The following is a 14,756-nucleotide window of genomic DNA, read 5'->3' on the forward strand; positions in this document are numbered from 1 at the left end:
TCTGTAATTGTCTACACAATTCACAAGATCAATGCAGCAATTTTGAATAGGAATCCATAATGTCAAAAAAAATCCAACCCCCTCAAAACCCCATTTCTGGCCCCTTGTGGACCAAGCAAAGAACAGCTTTATTACTTTTCTGTGGTCAAAAACTGAGCTAAAGTGAAGACCTGGGGTTTTCAGAGGAGGTGCCTTGACTCTTGAGCCATGGATGGCTTCATCTAAACACAGGGAGAGCCAGGGGCTGTGCGCTGCTCACCTCTGACCTGTGCCAATTTGTTGGCTTGTTTTGGCTTTCGGCCTTTCCCCTCTCTCCCTCTGCTTCAATTCCAGGCCCCGCTGGCCCCGCCCGTCTCTTCTCGTCTCTCGAGAAGGACCAATACTAAGAGGCAGAAGTTGATTCCCTTGTTGCCGGGCCCTGGCTCCTTTTCCAGAGCTGCTCTTGACACACTTGTGACGAAATGGCAACTCCTGAGCTTGTCTCATTCAGTCATGAAGAACAGCCTTTCACTGCGTGACGAGGAGCTTGGAAAGAACCGGGAAGAAGCAACCGGGAAGACAGAACCAGCCCCGGCTGCCGCGGGCCCGCCGGGACGGCGCTCGGGGAGGGGCCGGGCGGGTTCGGGGCTGGTCTCGCTCCTCCCCGCCTCCGGGCACCCGAAATAGAAGCGCGGGCGGGAGCGCGGCCGCACTCGCAGTCGCAGTCGCAGCCGCAGCACAGCGGGCCCACGGCGGCGGCGCAGGTGGGACGGAGCTGCGGGAGGGGCCGGGGCCGGGCGCGGCGGGTCCCTGGGCCCGGGCCCGCAGGCGCCGCTCGGAGGTGCCCCTGTGCGCGGCCTGGGGATGCGACGCCACTGAAAGGCCGCGCCCTGCGGGCGGGCCCTGCCCGCCTGTCCCGGGCTCGGCCCGAGAGCAGATCCAGCCCCCGGCGGAGTACCGGGCAGAGGCATCCAAGCTGGGGCTCATCCCACCTCCCGGGTGCTGCGGAGTGGTGGGACCCGGGCCGGGGTCGCCCCCGCGGGGTTCCCAGGCCGGCTGACCTTGGAGAAGAAAACGCCGGCCTCTGGCACCCCGAGGCGCTTCTTTGCAGCCCGCCTTGCTGTCGCTGGCCAGTGTGAAAATGAAACCAAGCGACCTGGTGGCGTAGTTTTCTCAGCTACGATGAAACACAAGTTGGAGGCGCCGTGCTATTCGACTCGGAGCCACACGCGCTGCTTAAGCATCAGTGCCTGGAGCTCAGGAAAGGCTCTTGTGCCCAAAGGCCTGTCTAGCGCCCTTGCCAACTGTAGGACTGGTCCAATAAAAGATATTGCAGGAACCTCCTTGTCTCTTCATATTTCCTGGACCATCACAGCTACAACCACACTGTAGCTTGGACGACTAGTGTGTGCTTGCATTGCCACTACTGGAGGGCATGGGTTGAAAGCAAGCATGCACAGAAGTGTGTTTTTGCAAGGTGGCCTTTAAGAATACTGTTTGGATAAGGATGTCCACCTTATTTTTTTAATTGCATTTTTTTATGTACTGTGAAATGGAAAAAATGCATCAACATTACTTTCTGACCTCTCTGGAGAGGAGAAAGCAAGCAGTGAGAACAGCTTGTACTAGGAAATAGTTGTTTTTCTCTACTAGATAAGGGAGTTCCTGGAAGGCTGATTTATATTTCACTCTGGAAAAAAATAAAAAAGGCATGGATCTAGTTTCTGAAGAGGAGGAATGAAAGTGCTGTATATAGAAGTGAGGGAAAACTGTATCAGATACAATATGTAGGGAAAAAGGTCTTTCTCCGAGGGGAACGGTGGGAATAGTATAATGATGGGACTAGGCACCAGTATTTCTTTGTCTGGCTTCCAAAACCTCAGATGTTGCAATAGTGTGGTGGTACATGCCTTTCCCTCCTCCATGTGCATGTTACTTTCTGCATGACAAATCAGTCATCTCTAGAAGAGGTCTTGTGCTATCATTGGGTGGCGCTATGCTGTCCCTCAGCTTATCAGCCTGGTGATTCTTTTGTGATAGGCATAGCATAAACACAAAGATTAGCTGCTTCTCTAGCTTTCTTTTACCCCTCCAGCTCTTTGTTCAAACAAAGACTATTTTCCTTGACAGAATAGAGTTTGGAATCTGAACATTATTATAATTAAGCCACATCATCATGCTTTTCTTGCCAAGCTGCTTTCATAGTTTTCATAGATATTAGGGCTGGAAGGGACCTCGGGAGATCATCGAGTCCAGTCCCCTGCCCAAGGGGCAGGAAGTCAGCTGCGGTCATAGGATCCCAGCAGGATAAACATCCGATTTGCTTTTGAAGGTGTTCAACGTAGGTGCTTGAACCACCTCCGATGGCAGACTGTTCCAGACCTTGGGGGCTTGGACAGTAAAGAAGTTCTTCCTTATGTCCAGCCTGAAACGGTCTTGCAGTAGTTTATGACCAAAACATGATTACCTTGATATAGTAGCTCTTATGTATATTCCGGTACAGTTTGAAAGCTGTACAAAATGTAAATAAGATAAGAATTGCATTTATATAATCATCAACAAGAAATTTCATAATCCAAGATGCTTGTGTGTGTTTAGCCATGTCTTCCCCCACCCCTGGACTTAAGATAAGACCTGATGGCTTGTCTTAGGTGGTTGGGCAAGATTTATAGACTGTAAGGAAATTAGTACCTGACTTTATAGTTTCAGTGCAAGTTAATTACCCAACTCGGTTGCTTTTGAAAATCTCACTCCTTAGGCCTTTACCTGGTAGTCACCCAAGGGTGTACATCATAGGAGCAGAAAGTATATACATTTTCTAGATGTGGTTTCTTATCTTTTAGTGACTTTGGATGAGTGCTGAAAGTTGTCAAAACACCACAAAATTAATGGGAATATGGTTAGACTGTAATAGCAGAGGAATACTTCAAGAAAATTTAGGAAGCATGAGAATTCAGGCCTCAGCTCTTCATGTAAATCCAAGTGTATGGAATATTTTGTTCGCTAGTCCTTAAATCACCATGTTAAAGCAGAATTAGCCTGCAGAGAACCATTTACTATCTCTGCATTGGTCAGAGTGATCTGGGATGAAATTTAAGTGGCAGTCCTGAGGTGCAAAGAGGAACCTGTAGAGAGTACAAATACCCAGCAAAGTAGATAGTAGTTTGACAGATTTGAGTGTCATTTGACAGTGGTCAGGCAACTGGCAGGGCAAATATGCCTGTACTCATTACCCTGGCTTCCCAATCCCACAGGTGGGACACCCTCTGTTAGCCTCAGGTAGATTAATAAATGGAGGTGTATTTTCAATTGTGTATAAAAATAAGAAAATCAACACTGTTTCTCCTTTGTTATTTTTTTCCATATAGCATCTCTTCAGTCCTACCATATCACCCTTGTTGAGAATCATTGGTCTGCACCATAATACTGGCATGGTAGCATTAGATACAATAGTAATATTGTTTTTCCTCTTATGCAGGGCCTTCTACTCCCATCCTTCCGTCTCAGTCATGACTAAGCTTTTTGTAAACACATATGAAACACATCCCTTTTCTTATGTTGTACATCTAGAATGAAGGAGGGAGATCTTCAGGTGTATATCTCTTTGGCTGCTTCCTCCAAGGGATTCCTTAACTTTCAAGTGGGATAGATTTTCTTTGCTGTCATGAGAAGAGTTGGCCAAATTGTTATCCAGGCAAACTGAAAATGCAGGGGGCACAAGTCTATGATATGGATAACCAAGTTTCTTTTTTGTGACGCATCCTTTTCCTAGCAAGTATCTTGTAAGTGGCAAGCTGGGATATTTCTTATTTAGTATTCAAGTATTAGAATATATGTGTTTTGAAATGAATCGATGGCAATATTTAAAGGGTATTTTACAGGATCAAGGTTCTTTTAAGGAAAAAAAAGCTTTTCTTTGTTTTTTTGGTGAGGAGAAGGGATTTTGAAAGGCTTATTCAATATGTACATTTAAGTTTTCCAAGAGAATGATGTGTACCTTTTGATAACAGAAATAGGCCTGCTGCTGTTCTGGTGGACTCTTGTGCACGATCTCCTCAGCTGACATATCTCTTCATCTTTGGGTTGACAAGCTTAAAGGGAGCCAAAGAGGAGGAAAGAGGGTCTTTTTGAGTACAGAAGAGTAGTTTCTCTTAATCCACGAAACAGATGTAGTACAAGTAGGAGTATTACTCATCTCTGATCTGGAGGGCTGTCCGCCACCTGCTTGAAATTTATTTTGATCTAACTTTGTAGCATGATTTTTACTGAGACTGTCAGACAAAGGGCACCAGTTAGAGTCTCTTTTCCTAGTTATGGACATTCCTTTATGAAGTGCTGGATTACAAAAGTTTTACTTAAGTCATGGAAACTATCAGATGGAAACAGTAACAAATGAACCTCAGATGCAAAATCTAGATAGATTCCAGTTTCCCTGAAGTTCAGGGAGTTATGAGCCAATTTATTTGAAGTCAGAGTTTTTATTTCTACCAATGATTTGGTATGATTTCATTAATACATACAGCAGTTTTGATCAGTTGAACCATTCAGTAAGGTTTTTAAAGATACGCTTTATACCCTAAAAATCATACTTGTCTGAAGATTTTCACTTCCTATAGTTGCGTAAACATTAACTGACTGTGTTTGACAATTTTTTGTTTATAATTAGTGTTACAGTACCACTGTAAGGTCAGCCAGCTTCTCCCTTGCTGAAAAGGTCTTTATAAACATCAATAGATAAACAGAAATAATCTTAGCTTTTTGGGGGAGAGGGGTTTTGAGGGGTCTTTTGGTTTTGGTTTTAAGGGACTAAAGATGTCAGTACATTTGCAATAAAGCAGACTGTCATAGAGAAGTAGGGCTGGAAGAGACCTCCAGAGGTCACCTAGTCCTATTCCCTGCCTGAAGCAGGATCATCTCTATCCAGACTATCCCAAAGAATCATAATATAAACCAGGGGTAGGCAACCCTTTGACATCCATGCCAGAGCATGGCGCACAAAGGCATCTTGCTTGGCACTTGGAAGGGGCCAGGGCTGTGCTGCCACAACAAGGATTGGGCCCCTCGTAGCTTCCTTGCCTTCTACCTTTGGCATACCAGCATTTTACCAGTCACTACTGCAGATGTTTTTGGCACTCTGCCCAAAAATGTTGCTGACCCCTAATTTAAATTTGCATTGGACTGCTGTCAACCCTGAAACAATATAGCCCTAGCAATAACATGCTGACCTGCCACAGCAGCCAAAGTCGTGCTTCTATATAAAATGTTGTCAGTATGTGCTCAAGAAGTCCCAGGTAGGGAACGACATCCCCCGCTGCAGAGGAAGGTCCGTACCAATCTGACCATGGAGTAAAATTCCTTCCTGATCCCTTTAAAAAAATAATTTTAACATGGCATTTTCCCCTCTTTTTAAAGTTGATTGGTTGATTCCACACACATGCTGGATTTGAGGTGGTTTAAGTGTTATATCTTCTGCTTTCTTGTAACTATACTTTTCTTGTTTACAAAACTTATGATCATTATGAAATGCATGGCCGCCTGGCTTAAATACGGACAAGCTGGTTCTTGTAAGTGATTGTTAAAGCAAGTTGAAGGCTGACTACCTCTGTGTTACAGTAAGGATTTAGCTGATCAACAGAGAAACAGCAGTAACCTTTTACAATCCCTAGTGAACAAACCTCATCCATTTATTCTGACTACTTAAGATGTACTTTGCTTATCGACTTCCTGAACAGTTCAGTGCTTGCGGTAACCATGTGGTGAGTGTTGTTTTATTGCTTTTTAAGAAAGACAGTGGACTTATGTTATCTGCACAGTTATACAATGTCTTTTCAGCATGCTATTGCCAGATATGTTTATCCTGTTACAGGGTACCTTCAGATGTCTTTTACTGTATACATTCCACAAAGGTAACTCTGGTAAGGTCTCTTTCAGCTCCCATAAATAATCTTCTGTCCCAGTATATGGGGTGGTCTCGTAGAGCTATTACACTTTTCCTTTACTTCCGTAACCTGTGGAATAGAAATGCAACACATTTGCAGGGAATATTTTGGAAAGCTTTTCACTTATTTGTCAAGATGAGGTGGGGAATGCCTGAGCTGCCACCCCACTTAAGGTGTCCAGTAAGCAGCAGCCTCCCTCCACAAGTCATGTACAGTAAACTAAGTGGAGGGTTATATTTGGCTATTGTAGTTGGGAATTTTTCTGGATTTTACTTTAGAGTACTGTAAAGCTTGGAATATTTTTCACCAAAAGCATTTATCAGTGCTCTTTAAAAGTCAAACTAGGAGTAATTAAAGTTGACCCTGCTTGTGTTAAATATGAGAGTGCTTTGTTCTTAAGTTGTAGTGGTCTAAAAAAATATTATGTTATAAACCTCAGAGAAGTGAATGGATTTATAAATATCTTGTATCCTTTTCTAAGGGTGCTGCTCATCTGTGCTAAAACAACTTGACCTGACTTCGCAATTAAATCTGAACTTTTCCATTCCATATATTCTAAGTTCTCATAAACCTATTCTGATATCACTTGAAGCTTTTTTTCTTGTGCTAATATCTTATTAATCTTGCAGTTATGGTTAAAACAAACAGAAGGCAGGTTAGATATGCCTTCTGCCTAACTTCAGATTAACATGTTTTAACAGGGAGAGGCAGTTAGGCAAGTGTCTGGTGTATGCATTATAATATTTTGACTAGCAATAAAATATTTCCCAGTGAACATCCTAAGATTTTTGCAAAGGAGAACACTCAAGTAGGAATGCTGATGAGACCAAAAGATGCTCTTTAAAAAATAAATCTGGTGTTAGTAGATGTATTGTTATTAATAGGAAAGTTTAAAAGCTTATCGAAATGTAAAGGAGGGCTTTTTAAAGTATTTGCTGTCTTTAATAGTATGTCAAGACTATTTAATATACCCAAAGGGAACAAAGATCTTTGCTAAAGAATATAAGAACGAAATGTTGAGGAACAAATGTTCACTGTGATAAAAAAGTCAGATATTTGGGGTTAAGAGTGTTGGCAGTTCCAGGGATCACTGAGTACTCCATGTCATACTGTTTAATTTTCATCTCCCTCCTTTCATTCACTTGGAATCCTAATGCAAATTCTCAGCTTAGGATAGCTAAAATGTACAGGCATTTGTTTCTTTCTCCTTATTACCCCTTTATGATATGAAGATTTAATGCTGATGGGAATCATTGTTCTCCTGGACTTGATCTTGCATTTACTGATGAACAGAAAGTTACATGGATCTCCATGCAGTATCTTAGTCTCTGTAGAGCAAGAATGGACAATTATTTAGGCCCTAGGCTGTTTTAGTGAGCTGCAGTGGGCCGCTGCAACAACTCGCCGAAACTCCTTATGTAGGACAGGCCCCAAGCAGTGGTGTTCAGGAGCAGGAGGGGTGGGGTAATGGGGCGGTGACTCTGGGGCTGGGACCAGGTCAGAGCCATGATCTGATGCCCACATGCCCCTGTGACGGTCGTGGGTTCTGTGGGCTGGGGGCAGAATTGCTTTATGGGTCAGATCCGGCTGTGGGTCATATTTTACCTGCTCCTGCTGTGGAGAATCTGGGTCTCACAGGGGGTGTTGACTGCAATATGAGGGAAAATATGTGCATTACTCAACCAGCATTACCTCACTTGGGTCACTAGGCAACCACTGAATAGATCAGAATTTCAGTCATTTACCAACTGCATTCACTATGATATAAATGTAAACATAGATGAGACATGCTGTCTTTAAAGAGCTGTGATATAAATCAGTTGAATTAACTTGTTTAATCAGAACTAGCCTTTGAAACCCAGTAGTAATCTGAAATTTCTTCTGAACGTTTTTTCCCACTGATTTAGTAACTTGTAGGGGGGATAAGTAGCAATTTCAACAGAGAGGTGACTTGAATTGGTGTGGGGGCGGTATATTATTTTCTCTGTAGGCTGATAAAATAAATCTTTACTGCCTCAAGGAAATGGAATAGGTTGGAAGCAGCATGTCACTGTTTTAAAAAATGCCAGAACTACTGGATTTCTCTCTTTCTCTGTCACCCTTGCCTTCCTGAATGATCATACCCTTGCTTCAGTCATGACAGCTGAATGCTGCAAGCAGAACTTCAGTATTTGATACACTCCCACTCTTTCAAGCCAGCAATACTCAAAATCCAATGCTAATTCCAGCAGAATTAGGGCTTACTCTAGACCTGTTGACTTTATTTCTTTCTAATCCCTTCTACCTCTCTAAAATTGTTGAAGTGCTGTAGAGACTAAAGGCAGGGTTAGGAAGTAGGAAGCTTCTGGGCTATTTTGCATCTAAGGAGGCCTGAAAAAACATTGGTTGGGGGAAGTGGTTGTAACAGTGTTGAGGGAGAAGTTCTTGCAGTAGCTCTGGTTATTGCCTTAGCATGCAACTGAAAGGTGGGGAGAGAGCAGTTTTAAAATTATCCCCATTAATGGACTGCAGTTTGGACTATTGTATTTATAAGGCAGAAGCAATTTATGGGTAGCTGATTACTAGTGCTGATGATGCTTCCTCTACCTTCATGTCCCAGTAGCAGGTCTTAGCAGTGTGAGTGGTGAACAGATCTGGGCCAAGTCTCTCCATTTGTAGATGCTTGTTGTATGCTCTGAAGGAAGAGGTCTTTTCTTAAGGAGTGTCTTCCCAGCCAAGTGCTTGTGGTGCCACATGATTCACAGTGTGGGCAGATTCCCCCTCTTTAGGATGGCTTTAGGTGAGCCAGTGTAGTGGTTTGACCAAGACTGTTTCCTACTCGAGCAAGGATTTGTCTTCCCAGTTGGTGTACATGTGTGATGTGGTGTTTTTTTTCCTTCTTCTTTTGAAGAGGAAGGTTTTTAGCAGCTGTCCTACATTAATGCTAGAATACAAAGCTAGTAATTAGTAATATCATAGAGTTATTTAGGATTTTATAAATCAGGGTTTTTTAATTCCTGAAAAATGTTTTTTCTGCTTTTGATCTAAAAGTAGCTGTTCAATCATGATAACATCTGGCTTTACAGCACTCCACTCCCATTTTTATTTCTGTCACATAAGATGTCATTGTGACTAAATAGGAAATGTTTTACTGCTTTCCTCTTGGATGTATTGTAATGTTTAAAGGTAAGGACACACAATATAAGCCCAGCTCTGTGTAACATGCTTTATTTGTGTGGATCTACTATATATAGTGTCATATATAGGTTGAACAGGAGCAAAATCCTTGGACCCTAGCTGACTTCCTGCCCTTTGGGCAGGGGGCTGGACTCAGTGATCTCCTGAAGTCCCTTCCAGCCCTAACGTCTGTGAAATGTCTGAAAATGGTTATTCATTTGGTTGAAAGTGGAAGTAAGCACTCTTGATATGTGAAAGAGAACCAGGTGATAGAAAATGTATTATACCACAGTGCTTCCTGAATAATGCAAAGCATGATTATTGATGGAGCTGTAAACTTGTTTTATATTTGCACCCAACTTTCTCCTTCTGCGTTTTAAGTATTTCTGTGACCACCTTTTTCAGTCTTCATTTGTATGTGGTAAACTTCTGATTGGGTCCTGGAACCATACCGGTGGAGACATTTAACTTGCACAGAGTGCATTAAGGTTGAAATAGTTTTTTATTTCTTGAACAACTTTCATTTCAGGGCATTAAATACTGAAATTTGGAATGCCAAATACTGAAGTTGATTGGAGTGTGTAAAGCTGTAAAATGAATATATATATAATTATACTTTCTGACTGCCATTTTTTTCTGCTTAAACGTATCATGATGGATCATTTTCTTCATTCAGGAGCCTGAACCTAGATTTTTTGTGCACTTCATCTATAATATGGCTTTTGCCTCTTAAACTGTAATGGGGAAACTCTTTATCATTACAGAGGTCTCAAATCATCAAGTGGTTCCCACATATATCCATATTGCAGACATACATTGCTGCTTTAGATACCTATTTGTGTACTCACCAGATTCATATACATACATTTGAGGATAAGTATTGGTCACATTCCTTTAAGAAAGTACAGAGTTCAGTAAGGTCTTTTGGAGGTGCCTCTTGAGGAGTCTTCGTATTAAGCTACTATGTCATATAGGCACATATTCTTGCTGGTTTTGACCTAGTTTTGACCACAATTTGTCACTGTTGTTTTTGTGATTCTTTTTCCCTCATTCTGTTTACCTAGCCAGGATAAAAATATTGCTTTCCATAGAAGCACTATTATAGTGTGTTACGAAAATAGTTAACTTTAAAAATGTCCATTACTACTGATGTTGCTTCTGAGCAAGCAATTTAAATGTCATTAAAAAGAGTTAGAACTTTTTGGGAGGGGGAATGCTGCTTTTTTCTTCATTTGTTGTCATGTCTCAGCCTGCTGAAGCTGCCTTTATGCAGGGAATTTCAGGTCTCAATGAATGACACTGTAATGTTTTTGAAGCATGATTTAAATATAGTGCTCAATAACTTGCTGCTTATATAGAAACCAGAAAAGTACCCACAGAGAAGCTATGAATAACATGAACTATTCATGAGAGCCTTGCTCAATTTGTAATTAACATGAGGCCAACCATGTTTGCTTTTACTGTAATGTGATGCAAACCTTTATTGAATTAGTTTGTTCCCAAAGTTAAAAATAAGAGGGAGTGGCTAGACAGACAGTTCTAAAGGGCTTTTGGGAACAAATATATTAAAGGCATTTTTATCTGGTGTATGATGGACATAAAAAGTCCTGACCTACATCAAATACTCAGCGGTATGTCAGCCAGCCAATATGAAATCTTTCTCCAGCATGAGTTTAATCATATTTAGCTACAGTGATGCTGATCATTGTTTGTCCCAGTCTACAGTGTAGTCAGTGCTACCAGCATAGTTATCCAGATTAGCTGTCACAACAGTTTTGAGACACGCTAAAATTCTGTAGCTTATATTAATGGTGATACATTTTTTTTCTGTTCAATATACTGTTCACCAACCATTACTATGTTAGGAGATGTGAGTAGCATCTGTCACATGTGGGATGGGAATTGTGCATGCAACACAGTGTCTTTCTTGAACCTTGTCTGAGGATTTTCTTTCTCTGCTGCTCTAAATCTATTGGAGAAGGCAGGTCAGCGATATATGCCTTACATATGAAGAAGGAGATCAGGCTTGTTATCCTAATTCCTGTTGGAATTTATTCCATTATTTTGAGCTGTCACAGATGGATCTGCCTCCAACCATAGATGGGTTTTACCCTTGCAGTAAAAAGTAGCATTGAGTGTGAGGAGCAGAGTTGTCAGTCGCATGTGATCTTGTAGTGCTTCATGCTCTCTTTTAATCTGTGAAAGCCTGGCTATTGCATGCTCTAAAATTATCATCTGAGACTGTGAAGTTGCCTCAGTATTCAAAAGGAAATGAGTGTGGAGAGTGGGTGATAGATTTGAAATGCGGCTAGCAGCAGGCTGTGTTTTAGAGGAGTTGTGCTGCAGTTTTGCATAACCTTTAACTGGAACCTATTGTGAAATATTCCAGAAACGGCCAGGGGAGTGTCTGACTATAAGCGGGAGGTAAAAGGACTTTAACTTAGTTAACTGACAACATTTTGTCTGTATGTGATATGCAAAGCGTGATAAGCAAACTGAAGTTGCTTTACAGAAAAGCTAGTGGCATATCATTGGGCCCTGGAGCAATGACCTGTTTACATTGGTATAATCTAGGGATGGGCAAAATATGGCTTGCAGGACAGATCTGTCCCTCCAGCCAATTTTCATCTGGCCCACCAACTAACTGTACCCTGCCAAACCCGTCTGCCTTGATTCCACCCACGTGTGCTGAAGGGTCTGGCTCAGTTGGCATGCAGCTTCCAGGCAGGCCTGCTGCTGCCACTGCTGCAGCCATGGGGGGCCTGTTCAGTTTCCCTGGCATGCAGCGGCCACTCCTCATCTCCCTGCTACAACATTCACTCCCAGCAGCAGGTAGGGAAGCGCAGCAGGTAGGGAAGCGGTGGGGGCAGGGGAAGGGGGAGCTGCAGCTAGGCAGGAGTGTGGAATATGGGGCTGGGGCTGTGGAGTGTGGAGCTTGGGTGGGCAGGGTGTTGGTGGGGGCACCTCCCATCTACTTCCCCCGCATGGTGCACAGTCCCTGCTGCCAGCGACAGCGGTAGGTGGTGGATGCTCAGAGAGCTCATGGAAGCGGTGCTTCCTGGCGGAGTACAGGATCTGCATGGCAGGGCCAGTGAAGACAAGCAGCTCCATTGCACAGGGCTTCCCCCTGGTTCTGCGCGAGTGCTGGGAGCTGCAAATGAGCCATGGGGAGCCCCATGCACTAGAGGGAGGCTGGCCTGGCTGCGCTTCTTGCAACCATGTGTGGTGCCGGCATGAGCTGTGTGTTGCTGGGCGGCAATGCCTGTGCAGGCCACAAGCACCCTGAGTGCCCACTGCCTGCTGCTGTTGGTACTGGGGGCTGTGCACCATGGGAAGGAGCTTGTGGGGGGGGGGTCCTCACACCCCTTGCCCTCCCTCACACCTCACAACCCCCTCCACACACATCCCCTCCAAACCCCACTATCCACACCCTGCCACACACAATATACAAGAGTGAGACTTTATTTGTGAGTTGTTATGGAATCATCTCTATATATGCTACACAAACACAAATCATGACAAAAATATTTTTTGTAATAAAATTAAAATATGTTATAGTAGTTGTTTGACTTTTAGAATATGATTTTTTTTTCTGATTCCAGAATAGCAACCCTCTCCTCCCAGAAGGGAAGGGATTTAGACTGGCAAAGGTCAGGGGTTAGGGGCAGGGCTTAAGGTCCCAAGGTGGCAGTCAGGGGGCAGGGCACCTGTCAAGGGGCAGGGCTACCCTTGCAGCCCTGGATAGCTCTTAAAACTTGCTAAGCAGCCCTCCAGCCGAAATAATTTCCTGTCCCTGGTATAATCCATCCTCACATTAGTGTTAAAAAGGAGTGGATAAATAAGGAAGTCTTACATCTGTGTAATTTACTAGACTCTGGTGTAGAGTCACCCCAGGAAAAGCCAGCACTAAAATTACATTGATATACATTACCCTGATGTTTGCCAGGGTAGAAGCAGACACATCAACACACAGATCAACTGAGATGGGCTATTACTGGCTATCGCACCTGTTAAGGGTGAGATGTTGCAATAATGCCTGCTGTGGCAGCTGACCTGAGGTAGCTGATTATCTACTTTGGGCACCAACTTTACTTAAAACTGCAGGCTTCATGGCTGCATCAGGGTCTAGCAGCCAGGGCTGCAGTAGTCCCTCCTCTCCACTCCCCCCGACCCCTCCCCATGCCCCAAAACAGACACAGTTGCACAAGCACCCATGACATGAGATTTGCCTGTCAGCAGCCAGACATGCAGGGCCCCAGAACCCCTGCACCCATCTCCTTGACAGCTGGCAGGCTTCGTGGCCGCAGCAGGGGCTAGCAGGCCTGTAGCTTTCACCCTGCTATGCCTTAACATACCATGTCACAAGTTTTGCTTGTCCTCAGCTTGAGGTACAGTTTCCCCCACACCCCTGTACCTATCTCCTTGAAACTTGGCAGGTTTTGTGGCTTCAGCAGGGACTACCATCCCTGGAGTTTTGACCCCACTGTGGCTTAACTCATACACGTGACACAAGTTTTGCTTTCAAAGGCGGGGTGTAGTTTCTCTGAACCTCCTGCACCTATCTTCTTGTAACTTGGCAAGCTTCATGCCCTCAGAAGGGGCTACCATTTCTGCAAGTTTCATCCAGATCAGGCCAGAAAGGACAAAAGTATAGCTTGTTTTGACCTTCCCCATTATATCCTATGGGTGAAACATCGAAGCAGGGTTGAAACGGCAAAATGTTTTGACCGGAACAACCGTTCTGACTCAAAACAAGTCAAAACCGGACACTGTTCCATTGAAATGCTGGCCGAAACGAAACGCTGCTGTTTTGCACAGCCCTAGTATCTGTTACTGTTTTATACTTGAAGGAATATATTGGGCCCTGGCCTCAGATTTGGTTGCTAGGATCTAGTGTAATGCATTATTATTATAAGGAGTCTAAAACAAAAATAGATACTGAGGTTTCTCTTCCCGATGACGGAATTATTTACTCTCCATTGTAACAAAAATTTTTTATGAACATCATCAGCCTATTCTCTACTTTTGAAATGAATCGCGTTTTCTGTATAATTATTTACATTTACTCAAATGCATCTTTTAAACCAAGTACAACCCCACATAATACATTTTCTATTGCATGTTTTAACTTTTCCAGGCAGTTCTCTTTAGTCGAAGCTGCCCAGGACAAATAAAAAACCATTCAGACACCTGAAGATGCCCTCCATTTCAAGTCAGGCTGGGTAGCTTGCCTTGTTGCCAGGGGATCTTCAAAGTTTCATGCTTTCCCCTAGAGAAGAACACTGTGACAGGATGTAGCTTTGACAATGAAGGGAGAGGATTCTGACAATGCCTGTTCTATAAGTTTCTCAGGACACTCCCTTGTGCTGTTTCTTTTATGGCAGATGTTAGAACTCCGGATCACGCCTGTTCACTTTATTTGCACGATGAGGTTGGTTCTGAAGTTGGCTTTATTGCTTTACTTTTATAGTGGTAAAGCAACTGGTTTTGGCACATTGAAATGATGAGATGAAATACTCCACCACTTTCTCCTCATCAAGCACTTATTTCATGTTGGGATTATGGTAGTAGAGAGGGAGGACGGAGGGCTGCAAGAATGCTAGAAGAGAGAACGTGGGCAAGGAAATGACCAAGAGATGAAGAAATTGCTTGGAGAAAATTGACAAAAGAGGAGTGAAGCTG

At 43.4% G+C, this 14,756-nt stretch overlaps 1 protein-coding gene across 1 annotated transcript in view; it reads left to right on the forward strand.

Annotated features, from left to right (window-relative positions):
* The first annotated feature begins 643 nt into the window (after positions 1-643).
* Positions 644-14,756, forward strand: part of ANXA11 (annexin A11) — a 53,247-nt gene continuing 39,134 nt past the window's right edge. Inside the window, exon 1 of the mRNA XM_019555978.1 lies at positions 644-743. The gene's annotated coding sequence lies outside the window, so the exon portion shown is untranslated. The remainder of the gene's footprint in view (positions 744-14,756) is intronic.

The sequence above is a fragment of the Crocodylus porosus genome, unplaced genomic scaffold (genome assembly GCF_001723895.1).
Source record: "Crocodylus porosus isolate Cpor-Errol unplaced genomic scaffold, CroPor_comp1, whole genome shotgun sequence".
Classification (NCBI taxonomy): domain Eukaryota; kingdom Metazoa; phylum Chordata; order Crocodylia; family Crocodylidae; genus Crocodylus; species Crocodylus porosus.